Genomic DNA, 23073 nt, shown 5'->3' with positions numbered 1-23073 from the left:
ATAAAGGTGTGGGGGTCACCTTGTATGCAGCAGCCTAAGGACTGGACAGGGATAGGGACTCATCCTTGACTGGAGGAAGCTGCGCTGCATTTAGCCTTCTATGATCATCAGCCTCATTTAGAAAAATTAGATGCCCAAGATTCCCTTCTTTGGGAATCTTAAAGAGCCATTCCCAGGCTAACTTGAATTGTCACACACACTGAACTCTAATGTGGAGGTAGAAATGACAGAAAGAATCTGCAGATTAGTGAAAAAAATAGGATATTATGCCTCACAAAACTTAAATGGGGTGGATAATTACCAAATATTCCAAAACTTCATAACTTGAAACTTAAAATGAGGGGCCATTTGGGGGCCATTACAACATAATGTGGCATCTCAAGAAGGAATAGAACCATTTAAAACTAAGACAAGCTTCAAGTTATTTAAAAAGTTATTGGTGCCGTTCCTTATTCATATGTATGAAAAGATTACTCCACACAGCCCCTCAAAATCTGCTGCCTTTTGATTGCCATTGCCAACAAATCATTTTAAGTCAAGTTAACAGGAGATGCCACAACTACAGGATGTAAAAGGTCCGGAGAGCCCACTGGGATGAGCCTGTTTCAGCCACAACAAACCAGGGAAACAGCTCTACACACAGAACCCTGTGCCCCGTGCTCTGGGYGTCCCTGCTGGAGCAGGGGGTTGGATAGATGATCTCTAGAGGTCCCTTCCAACCTCAACCATTCTGGGTTTCTGTGAACCCAAGGCTAACCTGTGCTTGGAAAATACTTTCAGAAAATAACAACAGCATTACTAATCTAAATTTGACCTATGAGTTTAGAATCAGTGTCATTCAGACCACGACACAGCTCGTGAATCCGTAAGGAGTTCTCTGATGTTGAATACCTGCTCCAGCAGAAGGGGACACACCGTCAGTTGATATTTTGAAGACCTTGAAATACCTGGTTCTGTGAGAGGGATTTGGCTAAAAATATGGGAAACAACTCTCACCCCTCGTCAGTTCATCCTCAGCACAGCCACAAGCACAGGGCAGCCGTGCCTGTGGTCTTAACAGCTAAAACATGCAGGGGAAGTAAATAAAACATTTCAGTTCCTACTTGGGGGCAAAGGTAACGGAAGCCGCGTTCAGGCCTCCTAACGCAGGGCCACCAGCACAAACGTCACCTCGTTCCACCTGACACCCGAAAAGCCATACAGAAAAGGCTYGGAGCAGCTGTGTGTTGGGGCTGCCCTTGTCCCCAGCGGGACACGCGCAGGAACCAGCTGCAGGGCTCGGGGCAGCCGAGGCCGTCGTGTCCCGCGCGCCCCTCGGCGAGGCCAGCCCCGCAACGCAGCCCCCCTGCTCCCTGTTTGACACAGCCCGGACCCTCCTGGGTAGTCCCAGGGCTTCCCCTCCTCCCCAGGCTTGTGCCCCACCATTCCCACTTTGGGGGATGCTTTCACAGTGCTTTAATGCTGTACAGACCAACTGTCCAATTGGGGTGACTGGAGAACTATGAGACACATTGTGAGAGGTAAATTCAGTGGCCAATGCACAGGTCAAATCCTACCCAGCTTTATCCCTCTTAGGCAACCTTCCTATCTATTTTATTGAGCTGTTAAAAGCTGGCTAAAACATGTTCCTTTTACTGCAGGAGCACCTGATACTAGAGTTTACTCACTACTTAAACCATTTACTAGAGAAATCTAAACAATATCGAACCATTTACTAGAGAAATCCAAACAATATCAAAACTACATACCATTTAATGCACAAATGATCCACATGATCCATCCTTGCTTTCCTTGCTTGGAAAGAGCCCGCCCTAAATATAAACCAGGGATGTAGTAACACCAGTAAAAGAAAAGGCCTCAAAGCCCTTTGTAATGTTGGAAACTTCAGATCCTTCTGCAAAGCAGAGCACTGACTTTTTATCTTCTRTTCTCTACTATAAAAATAATAGTGTGGGTGTATGTACACACAAAAAGGGTTTTAGACACACATTAGAAAAAAGACTGGGTCCTGAAACCGTTTCACATCCTAGTGTAAAAACAGTATGACATAAATAGCACAATGTTCTGTCACATCTGATTTTTTTCACACCACTTCATGACTCACAGGCACTAGTCACAAAAGACAACGAGTTCAAACTTGCAAAAATAATAAAAATAAAAAAAGAGCAAATTGGGACTCCATTCCTTCTGCCACAACTGTTCTCTTCCCACACTTGGCATAATAGTCTTGCAGGTCCCAAAAGCAAGTTCTTGGCATTCTAAGAAAACACCAGCTCATCTGGGCAGCATCACTTCTTTTAGTTATCTAGGTAAGAAATTACRGCAGGTGAAATGAGTTGGAAACAGCAGCAATAGTTTTCCTTTCTGAGCAATCCTTGGAAAGCCACGTGACGCAGCACTGCTGCTGCGGACACCAGGGCTGCCCCAGCGTGTGCCCCCCGGTGCCCTTGCAGCCCTCAGCTGAGAGGCACCCGGTGTGGGAGCAGATCCCGTGAATCCTGAGGAGGAGGATGAGATTCCTGCCCTGGCCATTACCTCTGGGCAGCGCAATACACACCTGTGTGTCCTGCCAGGGCCCTGCACTTGCTCTGGCCTTCAGCCTCCAGCCACCCATGTCAGGTGCCCTTCCTTAGGCTGCATCCCCGTGCCCGGCCCCTTCCCCTCGCCAAACATGCGAGAAGAGAAACCCCCGGGCTAATTCTCATCACCCCGATACCCACCATGACAGTCGCACCAAAGGTTTTGGGGACACTTCTTCAGCTCCTTGGGTTCCTCACCCCGGATGGACATTCCGAACGTTGTCACAAATACTGCTAACCAGGAGCCCCGCTCTGTCCCAAGCAGTGCGTTAACCTCGACCGGCKGCAGGAGCCCGCTGCTGTGCCAGGCTGCTTCAACAGAGCGCACACCTACTCTGGGGGATTATTAATTGCCTTTCAGCCTCAAGCACCCACACCGTATGGAGCTGATTCCTCCAAAATTGCCATGTAGGTGGAAGCACAAAGAAGAAATACTTCTACAGCACCACAGTTAATCACGCCAGAGCAGCTGAAAGCCTTACAGATGACTGCACTGTTCAGTCAAGTCCCCAGTAAGGGAAAACAACTTTTTGGTACCTAAATGAAAGAAGGTGCCATAAATGTTGTCATCATCCAGGGAGCTATGTTACTATGTTTAGGTTGTACATGTGTGTGTAGCTCTATAAATATGTTTGCATGCACAGAAAGATACGTACAGAAAGATTCCCACAGGGGGTGGGGAACCAATGGCTTTCCTGCAAAAACGAGGAGAGAAATACACTGAATGCAAATAACACCACAGGCATCAGGGCCAGGGAACACGGATTTCTCAAGGGTGAGTGTGTGCACTGCCTAGTGTCTGATCTGGACTGACCTTTTGGAGTTTTCACTCAGTGAGTTCACAAATACTGTCAAGCTGGAAACTCTTATGAAACATGAGGCAGCAGTGCCCTCGTGGCCAAGAAGGCCAATGGGATCCTGGCTGCATCAGAAGGATGTTGCCAGCAGGTCAAGGAAGGGGATCCTGCCCCTCTCCTCAGCTCTGGTGAGGCCGYTCCTGGAGTACTGTGTGCAGTTCTGGGCTCCCCAGTATAGGAGGGACGTGGAGCTTCTGGAGAGGGTCCAGAGAAGGGCAACCAGGATGATTAAGGGAATGGAACATCTCTTGTACGAGGAGAGACTGAGTGAGCTGGGCCTGTTTTCTCTGGAGAAGAGAAGGCTGAGAGGGGATCTGATTAATGTGTATAAGTTCAGGAAGGGAGAATGCAGGGAGGAAGGGGACAGGCTGTTTTCACTGGTGGCCAGCGATAGGACGAGGGGTGATGGCCACAAGCTGGAGCACAGGAAGTTCCATCTCCAAGTGAGGAAGAACTTCTTTCCTGTGAGGGTGACAGAGCAGTGGAACAGGCTGCCCAGGGAGGTTGTGGAGTCTCCTTCTCTGGAGATCTTCCAAACCCGCCTGGATGCTGCCCTGTGCCCTGTGCTCTGGGTGTGCCTGCTTGAGCAGGAAGGTTGGACTAGATAAGCTCTAGAGGTCCCTTCCAACCTTGAATATTCTGTGATTCTGTGAATTCTAGCCCCTGTCATATGTGGCTGTAGTTGCTTTAAAAGTTATTAAAAGGAAGACTCACGCACATTTATGCTGTCACTGTGTCTCACTGACTTTGGAAGCTGGGCTTTAAATGACAGTGAGGATAGCCAGAATGAAGCACTAAATCAGCTCTGGGGTCTGTTCCCAAATACCATATTCTTTCCGTATTCTCAGGTAGAGACCCCACTTTATTGATGTGTGCAATGTACAAATTTGGCTTCCACACCCGGAGGGAATTTGGGATGATGACTTGCACAGGGGCTGCCAACCTGTCCCGACAGCGCCGTGCCTGAACCGCAGCCCCTGCCCAGGCAGGCGGGAAGGGGCCCTGGGGCTGCAAACCAGCAGCAAGTGAAACACCCACGCTCATCCTGTTCCGGAGGCCACAGGTCTTTCAATTCCGCAGGGATTCAAACTCGCCTGAAGTTTAAGAACACTCTTTCCCTTGAAATGACTAATTCTGGCCAGCGCTGCTCGCTGCTTCCATTTTCAGCTGCAGTTTCACCTCCTAATTGGAAGCTCTGCCTTCACCTCTTCCCATTTTGACACAGCTCCTCAGGGAACCTGCTACCAGCTGAAGCTTACATAAGCGGTGGGAAAAGTGTAGGGTTTGTTTTTGGTAATGCTCATTTCCTTCCAATGTGYAGCATTTAGCAGAGGTGAAATGCATCTAATTTCAGAGAAAGGACTTTTTAATTTTATTTTTTTTTCCCTGCTACTCCTGAGGAAGTACATATCCTTGATTATTCAGTGCCTGCTTTAAAAATTTTTTTTCCTTGAATATTTATACCATGATTTCATTGTCAAGAACATTGGTGCCGTCTTCCCATAGGCCACAGGCAAAGTTAACACCAGCTTTGGGGCGAGTGTGAGAAGGATGGCGGGTTCACTGCAGGCTTTGAAAAGGCCTAATGGCATTGCACAAATTTATTATGAGGGGTCGGTCACAGGTCGAGGCCAAAAGATTCAATAGCTGCATGAAAATGTTTGAACAAATACTGGATTACATTGATTTCATGGAGGACTCTTACGGGTACACTGCCACTAAAAGAGGGCATTGCATTAGCCAGATGAGAATTATCATCCCAAGAGCTCTCAGAAAGTGTTAAACCTTTTCTTTCCAGCAAAAGCAACAGAGCAAGTTTTCTGAGCCTACAAACTACTTATGCTGCTCATAGCTGCGTCTTTAAAAGTTATTTTAAAAGTCCTGCTGAGATCACAGAAGGAAAAATGAAAGGGAAAAAAAGCATCATTTTGTTTTAAACTTCTTTAATACAGTTGTCTTACAGAATCACAGAATCCCAGAATGGTTGAGGTTGGAAGGGACCTCTAGAGATCATCTAGTCCAAATCCCTGCTCAAGCAGGGACACCCAGAGCACAGGGCGGCATCCAGGCGGGTTTGGAAGATCTCCAGAGAAGGAGACTCCACAGCCTCCCTGGGCAGCCTGTGCCAGGGCTCTGTCACCCTCACAGGGAAGAAGTTCTTCCTCACATGGAGATGGAACTGCCCGTGTTGCAGGAGTTATTTGCTGCACCCAGCCTACTCATCCTGATATCTCAGGTTCCTGGTAGTTCTGACCTGAATTAATATTAAACCCAAACAACCTCCTTTGCATCTCACTCATAACAATGCCACTTTAGGGACCGACTCCTGACCTGTATCATGCTCATCCACCCCACAGCCAACCCTAGGACAACCTCACAGGGAAGTGTTCAGGGCCTGTCAGCCCCATCTCGCTCAACAGGTTAAGAGCAGGGCTACACGGGTGTTTGGAGCTGGATCACAAGGGCACTTCCAAAGCAGCAGCCTCCCACTTTGTGCCCCTGTGTGCTCTGGTTCACGTCTCGGAGCAGTAACAGAGCTAGTGACCTGGGTTTCTCCTGGATGAAGCTATACCAGCATTTGCACTCGCAGGGTGCACCTTATCATACAATCCTAGAATCCTTAAGGTTGGAAGGGACTTCTAAAGATCATCTAGTCCAACCCCACTGCACATGCAGGGTCACCTACAGCAGTCACATTAGGCACTCCCATTGCTAAAGAGGATTGAGCCTCAAGTTTAAATTTGGCAGAGAGATAAACTCTGAGTAAGAAACATGGTAAGGTATTCCAGGAAATGGAGAGAAACAGTAATTTTCACCCAACTTGTATTCTAAAATACATAATGCTGAAGTGGGAAAAGGGGTACATGACGGGGCAGAGGAATCTGCAAAGCACCTATATAAGAGATAAATTTGTATTTCCTACACATGCATTAGGCTGTCATGGTCCTGAAAGATGAAAATCACACATAGGTAAAAAAAATTACGGGTTATTTTCTGTACCTAAGCAAGGTGTGTTAGGCATTGCCCAAAGCAGGGATCTTCTCAGAAGTGGCTCAGCTAAAGGGGSAGAAGAYGGCTAAACCTCAAGTTCCCAGAYGCCCAGCTTTGCACGGGTGTTAGCTTTGGAAAGCAGACACAGTGAGGTGTCRGGAAGAAGGAAACAGCAGACATTTTACACAAGGAGCCCAAGTAACATGATGCAACTCTGAAATTAGCTCCAGTTTTGCAATGGGCCCAGTTCTGAGCGGTTTGGAAGGAGGTGGGGTTGGACCAGATGCTCTCCAGAGCTTCTTTCCTTCTCATACTATCCTGTGACTCCACAACCTTGGATAGTTTTGGGCCGGCAATGTAGTTCTGCRGCATAAGCAGCACGTAACACCAACAAGGCCTCCAGGTGAGGGAGGGCAGGTTTCTGGTGCTTGAAAAATCACAGTGCTGCAGCGGAAGAAAAGCAAAGGAGCCCTCACACTAATGGCTATGCCTATCTGGGCACTTAAGCCTCCAGTTTATAAAAACTCACACTGCAGGCACGGGAGTTATTCATCACGCGGAGAGCCCTGCAATCACAGGGAGGGAGCGTGGCCTCCACAAGAACCTGCCACCAACTATGGGAAGCGTCGACGCTTCAACAGACGTGAAATTGTGTTCCCCACAAATAGGCCTGTGAGCAGTGGAAGGCTAGYTAGATTGCACTCATTCGAATTTGACTGACACTCGTATCTAAAGGTCTGAAGACACACACACACACAGCGCCTAATCCTTCTGGAGCTTTAGTTCTCCCATCAAGAAACAGGGAATGAGATAAGGGCTTGGCACAGAAAGTGCCAAAAGAAAATTCCCTGGTTTCTGTTTCACAGGGATCAGGCGAAATTACCATAATGGTCMTCTCAGCCTTAAATCTGTACTTTTCTACCTCTCACAGATCCTGTGAGGATGAATTCACTTGGGTATGCGAACAATTTCACTAGATTATAGGTAGAAAATGTTCTTTCAAAATGAATGGATTAGTAATTAAAGATGTGAACTGCATCCTCAGTTCTCCATTTTCATTATTAATTATCTACGTACACATGTAAATTTACAGATATGCACATAAATATCTGTTTTAAAAAAATCATCATTGCTTGATATCTTTGGAACATTTACATTTTAATTGTAAACATAAGAATTATCTAATGCTCCCTACACACTGGCAAAGTAGAAAAATAAGTATTAATATTCCTTCTTTAGCTAAGGGAAAATTGAGACTCAGAGGTGAGCTGCAAGTGATTTTTTCTGAAACCATGCATCAAATTAATGGAAGAATTTAGCTCSTAGTTCCATGCTCGTTCCCTCACTCCATGCTGCCTGTAAGTTGATTAGTTCCTTATGAGTAACCATTAATAATTCCACATTACGCAATCATCCCTAGGTAAGAGAGAGGTTTATTCCTAATAAATGACAGTGAAGCTAAACATTTTTAGGCTACCACAAAATGTAAAATAATCAGATTAATTAAAGTGGACTCTGCTTGATTATGCCCACAGCCTGATATAGCTAGACAGCCTGTCTCTTATAGGATCTAATTGCTAGACAAAATTACATTTAGAACAAATTGGGGAAAGGGAATCTTTTCCTGCATTTCAGATTAAGTCATTATATATCTTCTCTTGTCAGCCATATGAAATTTAAAATAATCCTTTCTACTCCTTAGCAACAAAAATAAATGATAAAAAAAAGGTAATGAACAGAAGCCAGRGTAAAACAGTGCAATCACTTTCAATAGACAGCAAACAGCCTTGCACTTGGCAGTGAGTAGAAGTTACTCAGCTCTAATAGATCTGACCTGGTCACTCAGGATAGCATTTGATAAATTAGGCTCATTTAGCAAAGTACCTAAGTGCGTGCTTAGTATTAACTTGATCTCGCCCTTGTGGTCATGAGGCTCTAAGCACGTAGCGAGCAACGCACCGAGACCGGATCTCTCCACGGGCACTTCAGGCTGATGGAGTGAATGAAACGAGCTGAGGGACACGGGGGCTACCTGCTTTCTGAGAAGAGGGAGTTTCTTGCTGAATAAAGCAATATATATCGCAGACAGCTCAAGGAAAGGTGGTGAATGCAAGTCTGTCTGTGCCCTCGTCAAAGATGATGATGCAACAACCTAAAAGGCAGCTACAAATATGAGTTTCAAAGAGGGCAGAATTTCAAATTCAGTTAGTTTAGACCTAAGTCCTATTTCTTTGCTGGTAGAATAAATAAGGTTTCTTGCCCTCTCTCAGATTTCAGTCATTTTACTCTTCTAAAACCTTTACAGAACATGGAGGATAAATCTTGGAAAGTTTTGAAAAGATGAGAAACCTTTAAAAACACCGCATGATACTGGACAACCCAATAGACTGCATGTCCACTGACATCTGGAAAACAATGAAATGAGATTTCAGGTTCTCTGTTAGCATAAAGAAGTGTGCAGGCTCCTAAATACCCCCTTTGCAGCTGCATGGCTGAATCCCCCTTCCCCTGGGAGGTCCATAGGCCAAATGACCTGCAGCTGCAGCATGAGTGTCAAAAGACTGTGTTTCCACCACTTGAAGCCTCCTGCTGCCATTTGCTTTTTTGCCCCTGCTTTTTCTGCAGAGGAGCAGAAAGCAGGAATGAAAGGTCATGGGTGTCACCAGACCTGAACGAGGGGAGTAGCTGGGCAGAATACTCCAGCTTCTCCGGAATCACCTTTACGGGAAACAGGGTGGCCTGGAGTCACATTTGGCTTCCTGGCCCTGTCCCCAGACCAAGTGATTCTCAGTGTCGTGAGTGATGGAGCCATCACTTAGGTAGACAGCAGCCCTGTCAGCAGTGCTCATAAATTAAATATCAGCACTGCTCATAAATTAAATTACAATTAACTCTACTATCTCCTTGATGTTTAGAACTGGGCTTCCCTCCTCTCCCTTACACGTATTCCCGGTGTCTATGCCTACAGACAGTCAAGACAACAGGTCCGGACAGACTACAAAAGGTTGATTTTTTTTCTCTTCRTTAGGTTTCTCCTGGTAGCTGCTCCAAGCCCCATAACGTCACAGTTGATGAGGAGGGCCAGGGCTTTAGCCCTGATATGATATTAATAACAGTGATATCATATTCCAGGAATAGATACAGGTGGCCCCAGGTCAAGGGAACGCAAACAACTTAATGCACAGTTTAAGTTAAGTCTAAATGCTGCCTGAATGAGAGAGCAGTAAATTCAGCTAGGAAGTCAACGGCAGCAGGTACATGACTGCAGCTTTTCCCACAAAGCAAAACTCCTCGTAAAATTGCTGAACCGGAGTTTTTAATCGGTAATTGAGGTGATTATTTAATTTGAATTTTATTAGGAGCGATGCACTGCAGCAACATACTCCTCCAGCTTACAGAAGGCAGCTGGGTAACACGGGTGGGAAGAGCTGGGATGAAACATCACAGCTCACTGGAAATCCAGCATGTCTAATTAGCCACCTAAAAGGCTGATTAATTAAGTTTGGGGGGAGGGAGAGTGGTGTCTGTCATGGTAGAGCCTTCCTGGAAGCATGCAGGCAATCCAATAAGAGCRTCAGACAGAAACAAAATTATAAAAGGCCACTACTGCTATTTTTAAGCCTGCAGAAAATCTTTACTAGATACCACACAGCACAGGGAAATCCCGGAATCATAGACCTAAAAGATGCATTTAATCTCCAGTTTTAGAGATGAGGAGAATTTTGCTAGATCCCTTTGACTTCCCCTAAGATAAAATATTAACAGGGAGAATGTTGTTGCTCGATTTTCTGCAAAAGGTAGTATCAGAGCTTGACTTTTGAAAACAGTTACTGCAAATATCTGCAAGATACTTCCCATTTAAATTATACRGGAGTATTTGGAATCAATGCAGACCGTACTACCTAGCAATTCACAGTTTTTAGGTTATTGATGGTCTGTGCAGTTCAGCCACYCAGCCTCAGAGGCTGAGAATGAAGCTTTGCCTTGGGAACACCCTCGGGGGCCGTGTCACGGTGCCCATGGAGCTGGGCTCCCAGCAGCSACCCCAGCCTCCCTGTGCCAGCACATTAGGTTTTTCCTGTTATTAATCTGCGAAACATGGATAAATACTGATATCCTCCTTCTTCTACCCTTATTCCCGACTTCCAGTGGAAGCCTCGCTCAGGAGAGCTGATCTGAGCCACACAACACATGAGACAACAGGACTGAGCAAACTTGAGCTGCACGTTTACCTCCTATTTATTATTAATCATATGCACTGTATTATCCCCCGGCAGCCAGGCATTCCTCGGCTTTCATCCCTTTTGTACCACACAACAGAGAGAAAATAGGCAGTTTATCATCTGTAAATAAGAGAGCTGCCGGGGAGCCCTTGTAAACATAGCTGAGGGTACCTGGCTCCGAGGGGAAAACAAGCGGGATCAGATGCACTCGCTTATCCCGAACTGCCTGACTATACAGTGAAATAAGTAATTTGTGTTGCTACAGAAGCTGTTATGTTACTGGGCATACAGATATGACTCGTTCTCAGAAATGAAAGCTAGAAAAATATATTACTYTTGTGAAAGTAGTCATGTTGAAGAGGTCAGTTCCTTCCTGCAAAAAGGTACAAAATAGTATTCTTCAAAATGTTGCAAGTAGTTACATGTTTGGTATCATGGTTCCGCAAGGACATTACAAACGGCATCCCCCTGCACGCTTCAGACACAGCAGACTTAAACACAGCTGGTGCTGAAGGCATCRAAAACCTAGATGGGAAGGAGGCACAGCCTCAGCCTGCTGTCCCCATGCCTCAATAGATAAACTTGCCTGTAATTATTTATTTATGACTCCACTCACGTGGAGTCTCCTTCTCTGGAGATCTTCCAAACCCAGCTGGATGCCCCCCTGTGTCCCGTGCTCTGGGTGTCCCTGCTGGAGCAGGGGGTTGGACTAGAAGACAAGAAAAATGAGAGAGCCACCTCCGGCTTCCAACTGTATGCAGCAGACACTGAAAATCAGTCCCAGAGAACTAGGAAGCTTTTTGCTTTAAGCACCATGACACTAGTTTTTATTAGTACTGAAGTATACTAATTAAATAACAAATAATGATTATATTAAAWTTTCTTTATCCTTGAGAGCTTCAAAAAGAGAATAAAACTCTGAAGCTTATTCTGAAGCTTCAGAACTGTCACTGGGCTGATTTCCTTTATGGAATTGTAATTAGCCCCCTCTGTCTTTCCCCCCCAAACATGCACACTCTTTAATGATGAACACTCCTTCAGCAAAACTGTTTTCCCATAGCTGTTGTCTCTGAGGTACAATTCATTTCACTCAAACCAACGAGGGACCTAAACCAGTGGAAAGGTTCAAAGCAGTTGCTTCTRCCTCAAATGCGCTTTTCTAAAAACTCTGCTTTCTGCTCTAAGAGGCAAAAAGGCCCAGGTAAAAAGCTGTCATTGAAATCCACAGTCCTGGCACACGTTGCTGCTCCTCGCGGTGCAGTCGGAGCAGCGCCCGCGGCCCCGCGGYGAACGTGCTCCCAGCGCCTCGTGGAGCTTCTCGCTGTCCCGAGCTGGTTTAAAAAGCTCTCAGGTTAAAAACTAATGTTTGATCCCTTGGCTTCTCGCATTGTGAGAAAGAAAACACAATTCCTGTTGATATTTTCCACACTATTCAGGTTAGCTCCCGTACTGCTCAGGTGCATTCATGGTGAAGTTGGAACATGTCACATGTTACTTATGGATCTCCCTACACCTCCATACCCCAGACTGATTGATGGCCTCCTCTGTTCCTCTCTAATTTTGCTTTTGTTTTTGAGAAAGAATTCCAAACTAGCCCGGATTTCTCCATTTCTGAGCATTCCATGGGGTTTTGAAAGCACTTACGCAGCAGTAGGATCCTGGCGTGCGCCCCAGCTCTTGCCCATGAGTGCCTAATCTGCACTGTCACCGGAGGCTGGACAGATGTTTGCAAGGAGCTACACACAGCACTGCTGAGTTATGCCCTAAATGCTAGTATCTCATTTTAGGGCAATAAATGAAACAGGATCACAGAATCACTGAATCCYTAAGGTTGGAAGGGACTTCTAGAGATCATCTAGCCCAATGCTCCTGCTCCAGCAGGGACACGTAGAACAGGCACCTTAGGCACTCCCATTGCTAAGGAGGATGGAGTCTCAAGCTTAAACTTGGCGGAGAGATAAACTCCGAGTAAGAAACATGAAAATAGATAAATATATACATGCAGGCCTCTCCCAGGATAAATGACTTCGTTACTTAAATGAATATGGAGCTTTATCTGCTATTTTAATGCAAAACTCACCCTGTAACATAAATTCTTCCAAAAACTTTTTGCAACCAACATCAATTCTCATTGCACTTAAGCAGTTGTTTGCATGAGTCCAGCTTCACCCCTTCAACGTTATCCACATCTATAGTGCTCATCTGCATAACTTATCAAAGCTGGCAATGAAAGAATCAGGTTTGAAGATGTCAAAGCAGCACTGAGCTAGAAAATTTGATAGTAAGTAYATGGAAGAATTATTTGCCTTTGACATGTAGAGCATCTGGTTTCTGCTACTCAGACTGTAAAGTTAAAATAAAATGATATTTATTTTGTAAGGACTGGAATGCTTTCCAAGTAAAAAGAGAAAGAAAATAAAATTGAAACAATTTGTTGGGTTTTTAAATAGATCTGTAAAAGGCAATTAAAACATTGTTATAATTTACAATGTAAATGGAGTTTTGTTAAGCCAACAGAATATTATACCTTGAATTTACTGGAGGATCATGTATAAATGCATACTTAAGTAATGCATGCACAGATTATCTGCTCTGAGGATTAAGAAGGATTTTAAAGAATTGGTGCTTTGAAGGACTTTTCCAGTGAGATTTCCTGAAATCTGGCATTGATCTTGTTCCTGTCACGATGGAGTTGCACACATAGGAGAGTACAGTCRTTAAAAGACACTTTGATTTTAGTGCTACAGGTAGCTCTCATATTTGGCTTGCTTTTCTTCAGATAAATACTAAGTAACTTTACATACAGCTACTTAAGAGGGTAAACCTACTTGGCACAAAAAAAAAGGACCCAAACTTAACATTTTAGTATTTGATTCATGAATTTAGTTCAGAATCTGCATCCCTCTTCACTCACGTTTCGGGCCCATGCCCCAGAATGAAGCAGTGCAGAGCATGAAGAGATTGCACATTTACAAGGAGGGCAGAGCTGCCTTCGTCTGCCACTCYATCTGCCACAAACCACTCGAGGAAAAGCCTGACGTGAATCCATCAACCAAATGCCAGGAAGGGGCCGAGCTAAGACACTACCCGATCTCCTTGGTAAACAGAGGAATGGCCCTGCTGCTCATGTCACCGCATGCAATCATACTGGGAAGTATGGAAATTCTTAATGATGTCTCRTGCTATAACTAAAAGAAAACCCATTTTGGCCATGGGGTTACAGTTGAGATCTGCAAACATACCTAAGCACTTCATCCATATTTAATAGCATTAAAGTGAGACCTACAGCCTTTKTTGGAAGAAAGTSTTGGTGCTCTCAGCGTTTGGTACCTCCTGCTGGCCTGTGACCCCTGCACAGCTGGGCTGAGCAGAGAATCCAGCCCGAWKAAAAGCAACAGAGCCTRTTGGAWGGCAAAGAAAGGCGGGGATTAAACYTTCCCATTGCTTRAAATTAAAGCATTTGGATTCAGGCTCTGCTGAAAAACTCTGAGGCATATCAAGTCACACTGGCTGCAAAGTGCACGCTTTAAAAATATTTGAAATATAAACAAATCACRGATAGATTTAAATTGCACTTTAGGCTTTCTTAGAATGGTATCATGGATATTTCAATATTTTAAAGGCATGTGCCACAGACTACCGAATCAACATCCTTTGAAGTCCATGTGGGAGGCACGCTCAGCAAGGAGCAACRTTGCCTGCAGAGCTGGTCCTACAGCAAATCTGCTACAGCTGGGCTGTAAGTCAGCTGCTCTGCAGCCGGGCAGCTGGTACCTTCCCTGTCACCCCTCACCCCTGGATCTGGAGGCTCCRAAAGTCAACTCTACAGTAGAGAGCAAAGTCAGAAGAGAAGACATGGAGCTGTGTTGGTCCTGGTGGCTTGTAGGCGACCAGGACTARCTCATCCTGTTTCTCCAAACCATTACTGGTGCATTTTACACGTTTCATAGCTGCTCTAAGTCTTCTGGTCAGAGAGCTCAAGAGCACAAGGGGCCGCCACCTTATCTGCCCCAAGCTGCTCATCATCCGGTGCCAAGATGYGCTGCCAAGGGGACTCCCTCTGGGAACGCCGCGGCACAACCGCTAACAGGTTTTAGAGGAGAGGTGCTGCTGATCACATCTGCACCACCCACCCACAGAAGGTTTCTGGCCCTTCAGAGCTAATTGAGCCAAAATATGTCAGTGGCRCTTGCTGCCAAGGGGGAAGCAACTCCTAAAACCAACTACTTCAGGGGAAGCTTCTGCTGTGCTGGTGGTAGAGCCTTTCAGCAGGTCTCTGTCCCACCACCCAGCCCTGTCCCTGAAYAGGTGGGGACAGTGTTCAGAAAAGTCTCTCTTCAAGCAGTAAGATTTTCAAAAATGATCATACAAAAAAAACCCATGGTATGTGGGTATGTAAAAYAGCTACTGCTTAACACCAGCTAAATGATTTCATCTAAGCTAGACCTCTTCTACCTCTAAGAAGATCTATGGGATGGATGCAATACCTGGAAATCATGATGAAACAGATGATGAAGGCAGGGCAGCCCAAGCCATTTTAGCCTATATGATTAACAGATGTGCTGAAAGAGCCAGAACAGTCTCAGAAAGCCACGGGGTTTGCCAACCCCATTCCCTCTCTCATGTGCACGTATGTAAGGAGAAGCAATGGATGATGAACACAAAGGTAACCAGTACTGTGCAAGCCGTAAAGCCCTGGCAGGACACAAGCAAGCACATCACGGGCCAGGGAGAACTTCTCCTTGCTTGCCCGCCGTGTCACCAGGGAGAGAGGCAGGTCTCTGTGCTCAACACACCCTGGTCGGGAGTGGAGCAAGCTTCCCCAGCTTCCCCCGCCAGGCACTGATGGTGGAATTCATTTTGTCTGCTTTTAAAAGAAACATCCCCTAAAACGTTGCCCTTTGGCCAGCATTATTTTGCATCTGCCTCAGCAAGCACTAAAAAGGCCCTTCAGATGCTATGTTGCTATAGGGGAAGCCCAGGGAGAATACAGCAAGGTCCTACTGGTGCCCTGTGCTGGCAGCCATGCTTCCCTGGGAAGCCCATCTCTTCCAAGCATGGAAAGCCATCTCCTGAGTGAAGCGAAAGCCTAGGGATTGGCACAGCTCTGCCAACAGGCAGGCAAGCTGTGCTCTACGGGATGCCTCCCTGCAGASAGCCAGCCTTGTGCAGCTGTTCCTAAAGGAGCAGCAGCACTGAAATGCCGGGGAGAGGGGAAGGAGATGGCAAGGAAGGGAAAGAAATCCAGAGAGGAGACACGCAGGAGATGAATTAGTAAGAAGAGAGTCAGTAAATTATTGCTTGGCTCCCCAGATCTGAGCAAAGCTTGTGGCTCAGCTCACTCTATTAGAAATGGACACTTCCCTGCAGGTTTACTCAGTGATTGGAACTGGAAAAATTGTTGTTCTTTGGGAAGAGAAATGGGAGCGGGCGGCACATCCCCCTGCTCCGTATAGACCAGTGCTGCATTTGAGATTCAGCTAAGCCTGTGCCAGAATCAAAGACTCACCCAACCCTGACTCTGGATTCACGAGGAAACACACGTAATTTCAGCATTAGCATCTGGGCATGAAAAAGCAGCCATTCGTTTCCTGCTCTTTCAATGGCTCCGGTTTCTGACGTAGCCCAGCGCCAGAGCTGGCAGGAAGGCAGGCTTTCCAGGTTGGGAGATCTCCCAACTGCCCCGACTCTGCTGTTGTGAACTCCCCAAAACGCAGCAGTTCCCGCAGGCACTTGGCTGTGCCATCTTTATGCAGCCGACAGCGAGAACTAGGCCTGAATTAGGAGATGCTCTCAGCTCTTTGACACGCATCCAAAGGCAAAGCGCGGCCGGAGCCGACAGCTGCCCATTACATCCCTAAAAGGGACGGAGACGGATGAATCCTGCAGAAGAGAAGAGGACCTACCATTTGCCAACATTAAAATTGACATTAATTTATGTCAAATATACATTTGTTAATTGCAGGCAAATTTTGTAGGCCAACATTAAATTGCRGGCAACTTTCACAGGTTCTGCGAGCAGCAAGGGCTGCCTAAAACAGATACAAATACGTTGGGAAGCCCCTGTGCCAGACCCGTTATGAGTGAGCAGCTCAGCAAAAGGAACTAGATTGCAACCTCTGGGCACTGTAAGTGCCACGAGCTCAGCAGGACTCGAGCTTCACGCTGCCCCGGGGCTCCCTCTAAGGTCGGCAGGAGAGAGACGGCATCAAAGCAGCAGCAGGACACGGGCAGCTGCACCCRGAAAAGCAAAGTTTCCTGCAAAGTTTCCCTCTGTCACACGCCAAAGCTGGCACCGTGTGAGAGCACACGCGAACCCAGCGCCACGACGGGCCTCCTTCCTGGCCTCTCTGCAAAAGGGAATTCCAGGGCCGGTGCAGAAAGGYGCCCGGGCGAGCAGGTGTACTCCCATTTCTGAGGCTGCACCACGACCTTGCAGCACATGCCATTTTTCCCTGTGACAAASACGGAAAAGGCCCCAGGAGGACAGCAACTCAGCGCCAGCAGCTGCCTGTGACTGCAGTGACGTTTCTCCAGACGGGTTAGCCATGMTACTTGGGGAACTCAACCTTGCAGGTGCAGGCGACAGGCATTGGTAAAGAAGGGAGATTTTTTAAAATCTGTTTGCAATGCTCAAGCATCTCATCTCTATTGCAAACCTACGTTTTATGGCAATAGCTAAGGTCATGTTTGCAGTTTTTGGAAACGATTAACTCATGAGCCAAACCCACAATTTTCAGAACTAAAACAGCAAGGGAGAGGGATAAGAGAGAGAGTGGGAAAAAAGAAAGGTGAAGTAGGTCACCCCTGCTCTCCAGGAAGATTCTCCTCACACAAGGATGAATTTATTAGAAAACCATACACTCTTTTACAAGATCTCCTTTCATTTCTTTCCTCTAAAATAACCAGCTTGGTCACTCTTATCATACCCAGCTATTCATCGTAAGGGAACTGTTCAGACAGGTGAAGTTTAATAGAGGATTTCTTGCTAATTTAGCATAATAAGAAAAATATGCTCTATGTGTGAATCCAAGTGCAGAGAGATGAAGAAAAGTGTATCAAAGTCTATCAGAAAAGGCTCAGCCCCATGYGTGCCCTGTCGGTGAATGCGATGAGACCCTTTGGTGCACGATGTGTATTCCTGGTGGGGACTACACTCCGCTTCACTTTATGTATTTTTTTACACTGAAGTTCAAACCTGGCCTTGCTCTAAGTTTCAAATTTGGTGGCACAAAATAAGAAAAATGGCAAGGACTCCTTCCTGGGGGATAACTAGCCCCACACGTTGCTCCATAAGCAGCATGGGTAGAGCGAGGCTCTGTCTTTATTCTCCACCACCCCTCTCCATTTCATTCTCCACCATCCCTCTTTCAAACTGCTTTTAATTCTTCTTTCAACCCAGCTAGGGGTAAGATTTTTCTACAGAAATTCAGGTTTCCAGGCCCACTCAGAGACCAAATGGACAGCTGACCTCCCCTCATCCCCAGGAGCTGGTCAACATCCCTCACACAAATCAAGGACCTCCTCACGGATCTGCTCAAAGGACTAAGCAGTGACTCCCCCCTTTATCCTCTGTGTTCAACATACACATTTCAGCTCTTAAAACAGCACAGCTTTTAAAACTTGTATGCACCCTGATATTTGCAGGAGCGAATATACTCATGTCAGGTCTATTTGGGGGTTTTAAGTCGGGGAGAAGGGTTATCTCTTTTTTTTTCCTTTTTTCTCTCTTTCCTTTTTTTCCCCCCAGCTAGCCAAATCATCACTGGCTACATTATTTWTTAATATATTTAGTTATTTGTTGTCATGAACTCTGCCCAAATCTATACATAAGTCTACATATAGATATACACATAAGGAAAGCACTAGATTTCAGGTAAAAATTGTTAAGAGCAGGTGCTCTCTTCTCTCCTCTCTTCAGTGTGCCCATATTTAAAAATAAAATAAAGTAAAATAAAGTAAAATAAAGTAAAATAAAATAAAATAAAATAAAATAAAATAAAATAAAATAAAATAAAATAATAAAGAGTGAGATCAACTTATGGAAATATTTATCCAAACCAAGTCGGTGGCATGAGGTGACGTCCCGATGAGACTGGAGGAAGAGCTATTGGCGTTAAACAGCCAGCCTGCCGTGAAAGCAGAGGAGAGGAGACAAATAGCGAGGCCCCGGGCAGGGTACCACCACCAACACGCTGCCTCTGCTCCTCAGTACTCACTGCACATGCAATGCCAGGCTGCTAATTTTACGGACGTTTCTCTGAACCTTGCATGGTGCAACGCTGTGGTGACGGGAACAGCGCTGGCAGCCCAGAAACAGCCTCATGTTCCGAGCCCTGTTGGCACAGAAGGTGTGTGTCTGTTTGCCTTAATTCTCCAGGTCAGCTCTGTGAGGAACAGTACTCGAAGTTCAGGTGCCAAAACCTAAATAAGGGTATTACTGCAATAAGTAATTCTAATATTCAATTTGAAAGCAAAGCWGTATAGGAATAACTAAAAGATTGCCATTAAGAATAAAACTTGCCTATTTCTGATCCATTCGAGTGTCCAGTTATTCAAGGTGCCTTCTGTTACGCATGTTAAACACACCGTGTTAAGACCCCAAAATGATAAAGGGTTCAGCAGGATGTGCTCCATGGCAAGCCCTCTCTTAATGAAAAAGCCTGAAATGGATGAAGATTATTTGCAGTGAACAACTTCCCAAGGAAACAATTTGGGAACAACTTCCCAAGGTGCGCTGGCTCTGCGCTCTGTGCCCCACACCGTGCTCCCTAAGGGCAACGTCAGCTCCCTTAGGGAGCACCTTTCCCATGCTCCCGAAGCGGATCCGCCTGGCCAAGGCTCCGTTGTTTCCTCCACGGTCACTCCTGGCAGGACCTGCGGGATCGGGGCCTCTGTGTCTGGGATTCCACCTCTGCTGCCCTCGTGCTCTGCTCAAGCCACCCGGCGGCCCCGTCCCCACGGCACGAGGCATCGAGCAGTCGAGCTACCGGCGTGGCAGCTAACGGAGGGGCAGGAACAAGGGAAACCTAATGGCACAGGCCAGGGAACAAGGGAAACCTAATGGCATGGGCCAGGGAACAAGAGAAACCTAATGGCATGGGCCGGGGAAAAGATCCTTTCATTTTAAATTGCAGTTTTCCACCTTCGCCATCCCCACTAGCTCCTCACTCTTCACCTTCCGCTGTAACCTCAGGCTTTGATTCCTCCTCTCGTCAGTTCCTTGTTTTCCACTTCCTAGCATTTCCTTCCCTTAATAAGCAGCCCACGCCTTCCTTTGCTTTCCAACAAAGTGCTATTCCTCTAAAATCTCGCCACAACGTGCTCCGACCTAATGAGGGACCGACACATCAAATGCAAGTGCAGCCATTCCCCCTGGATCAGACTTGCCAAAATGCTGGACAGTTGCTCCTGAGACAGAAAGGGAAAAACTGCCCCCTTAAAATGCTCCACCTTCTAAGTATGGTTCTACTTATAAACACCACAAGTGTTATGGTATGGAAAAGACAGACAACACGCACAAAGAGGGAGTCCAATTCTGAAAATACAAACCTACGGAATAAGACAAATCCTGCCATTTCTGTGCCCACATTTCTGCAGCACTGCTACTCCCTTTTCTCCTTCCCACAAGCAAGCAGGGATTTATTCAATCCATACTAAGAGCAAATATAGAAATGGAAAAATACATCCATTTGAGTCACCGTTACCACTCTTTCACATCACAGCCATGGGATGTCTCTCTCATGTGTAGCTCTCATTCAAGGAATGCATGATCAGATCACATTAGGTGCCTGCTTATATAATATATAATAATATATATAACATATATCTCAAGCTATTATGTGCCCACAAAACCAAGGTTTATTTTGGCAAGCAAGGGAAGAGTGCCTTAACTATAAATACAGCAGCTTTTCAGAAGATATTCAAACCACATGCAATACCTTGACCAGAATGGCAAAATGTTCCTGCGCCAAACTATTATTACGTGAATTACAGTCACTCCTGTTAAATCTCTTGTTAGTTGTTCACCATCCCAGCACTGGGCTCATGACAGCAGTTTGCATTTACCGGTCTGGGCCAAAACAAGCAGTTGAGGGGGAATTTAGAAGACACACATACACACACACAGAGGCAGGAAGCATACAGAGTAAAAGGGATTGAATGGAATTAAACCTGCTCCCACACAACTTCTCAAGACTCTGGAATATCCCTGGACTTCAACAGATTTGTCATCACATTCATACCAGAAAGCACTGACAGTTCTCCCTTTGTTTTTAAATTCTAACGATAAAAATTGGATGCAGTTGACATGTTTTGTAAGCAGTACTCTAGAAGTTCTACCAGGAATACATGTCTTCTTGCCTAGCTGGCTGAAGAAGCTACCCTGCAACTTGAAAACTCACATCATTAAGCAGTCTCGTGAGACGCCAAGCAAAAAGCTACCTGYCTTTTCCACCTCGGGGCGGCCTTTCCAGAGACCCTACTGCAAGGTTCAGTCCAGCTTGGCTCGCCACATCAACTCTTACCAAATGACACCCAGCTCTGCACAAGGCACCTGCTTGGATGGCACRAGAAGCACGGGGCAGCATCAAGGCACCCGCTGACTGCTGCCACAGCGGCTGTCACTGTGGGGATGGGTTTCTAGAGCCTSCCCTGAATCCCCCAAAACGATCCGTGATGCAACGGGAGCAGCGCCGCACGCTCCAGGTGATGGAGGCTCCTCCTCGCCCCCGATGGGCACTGCCTGCAAGGTGACAAGCTCTGCGGCTCTAAGGACCCAAGAGCYGCCCCGAGCAGTGAGGCTCAACGAGCAGCACAGAGCACTGCGCTGCCTTCAGCCTCTCCCTGGGGTAGTGGCTGCACGCTGGGGCACGTTCCTTACGACCCCGCTCATCTGGGTAGCTGGCTGAAGAGACCAGAAAGGACAACGGGTGCCACYAGGAAATGCAGCCTCACTAAGGACGTCGCTGCACCCGGGCAGTCACCAGCCCTCGAGCACGGGGGGCTACGCGCYGGCTAGAGCAGCCTTTCTGAGCTGGCCCCAGGGAAGCTCAGACACCCTTCCTCACACAATCCGACCACCTTATTCSAGCATGAGGATAGATTTAAGCTACTGTTATTTCTTTTATCTCCATCTGCTTATCATCTCTGAATAAAACATTCCTTAATGACAATTTAAACCTTGTTTCTGAAGTCCCCTTGAAGTTTCTGAAGTCCCCAGGAGGGGGCAAGGAAGCAAATTTCCTTTTCAGTTCTACCAGTGAAAATGCAAAATAAATAATGCCTCTATTCCGCACTTACACTAGCATAATAAAAATCAGGATTTGTCACGTTGGAGCAGTGTAATAAGACACGTCAAGAGCAACTTACCTATCACAACATCAGATGTCCATGAGCCACAATTCYGTCTCAATCGGAAGATAACTTGACCTGTTGGATAGAAAGCAAGACATTTTCACCTATGACAACATCTTGGTCCCCTTTGTATCAGGCAAGAAAGTCTGAATCCTTGCTGGGGAGGAAGTGGGGCAGAAAACTGCTAAGAGAACTTAGCATCCCAAAGCTGTTTTTTGCTTTCCATTATAATTGCAATAGTTACAGGTAATTTAGACTTCCCAATCAGAAATCTGTCTTCCCTTCTCTTTATACTCTTGTTTAATATCATTGGGGTCTCAGCTTTTGGTTCAAAGAAGTATCTTAGGAAGATTTTTAAAAGGCACTCAGAAGATTACTGAGCTTAGAAAATTTGTACACAAATTCTGGGGGGGGGGAAAAAAAAAGGCAGAAAGAAACAAACAAAACCAAAAAACCCTGCAAGCGACCAGAGAGGAACATACTGCAAAATTACAATTGATTCTGACTTGAAGCTTCAAGTTTACTGCAACTATAATAGTTTGCCCAGCCTCCATGCAAGAAGGGCTGACCCTCACAGGAGTACTAAGGGCAGCAGCCGCCTACAACACAGCAAGTCAGTGTCTCCCTTCTTCCCTTCCCTTCCAGTTTTCATCTTTGTTCCCTTCCACAAGTTGCACATCTCTCCCAGACTAAAATCAGGAGCGGGGAACAGAAAGAAACCGAGCAGACTGCCAGGGAGACGAGAGGAAAGTTTTCTGCCAGCTGTGCCATTACATTAATTGCATCTTTATAAAGTCAGCCCTCTGAATGTCCCAGCTAACAAGTACTTCTTATACTCACACCATGCAACTTGGATTTGAAGCAGTTTCGCTCAATCCCTATCAACACTGGCCTTTCCATTTTCCCCTATTCAGAGAGGRAAGCTCCAATATCCCGCAATGGGGTTGATAGGCATTTCCACCAGGAGCAGGGGTAGGGCTTCCATTAACTCCATAGGAAGTTACAGTGGACAGAGAGGGACAAAACACACCCTGCAGCCGCCCTTTCTCTGCTTGTGCGGGGTCACAA

At 46.1% G+C, this 23073-nt stretch overlaps 1 long non-coding RNA gene across 1 annotated transcript in view; it reads right to left on the bottom strand.

Moving 5' to 3' along the window:
- Positions 1-22069, bottom strand: part of LOC112947542 — a 161355-nt gene extending 139286 nt beyond the window's left edge. The window contains exon 1 of the long non-coding RNA XR_003249423.1: positions 22021-22069. This is a non-coding gene — a long non-coding RNA (uncharacterized LOC112947542). The remainder of the gene's footprint in view (positions 1-22020) is intronic.
- Between the last annotated feature and the right edge of the window lie 1004 nt (positions 22070-23073).

The sequence above is a fragment of the Nothoprocta perdicaria genome, unplaced genomic scaffold, assembly GCF_003342845.1.
Source record: "Nothoprocta perdicaria isolate Ctin4 unplaced genomic scaffold, notPer1 scaffold_235, whole genome shotgun sequence".
Classification (NCBI taxonomy): Eukaryota; Metazoa; Chordata; class Aves; order Tinamiformes; family Tinamidae; genus Nothoprocta; species Nothoprocta perdicaria.
Note: the sequence above shows the minus strand (reverse complement) of the source record. Positions and strands in the feature narration are given on the sequence as shown.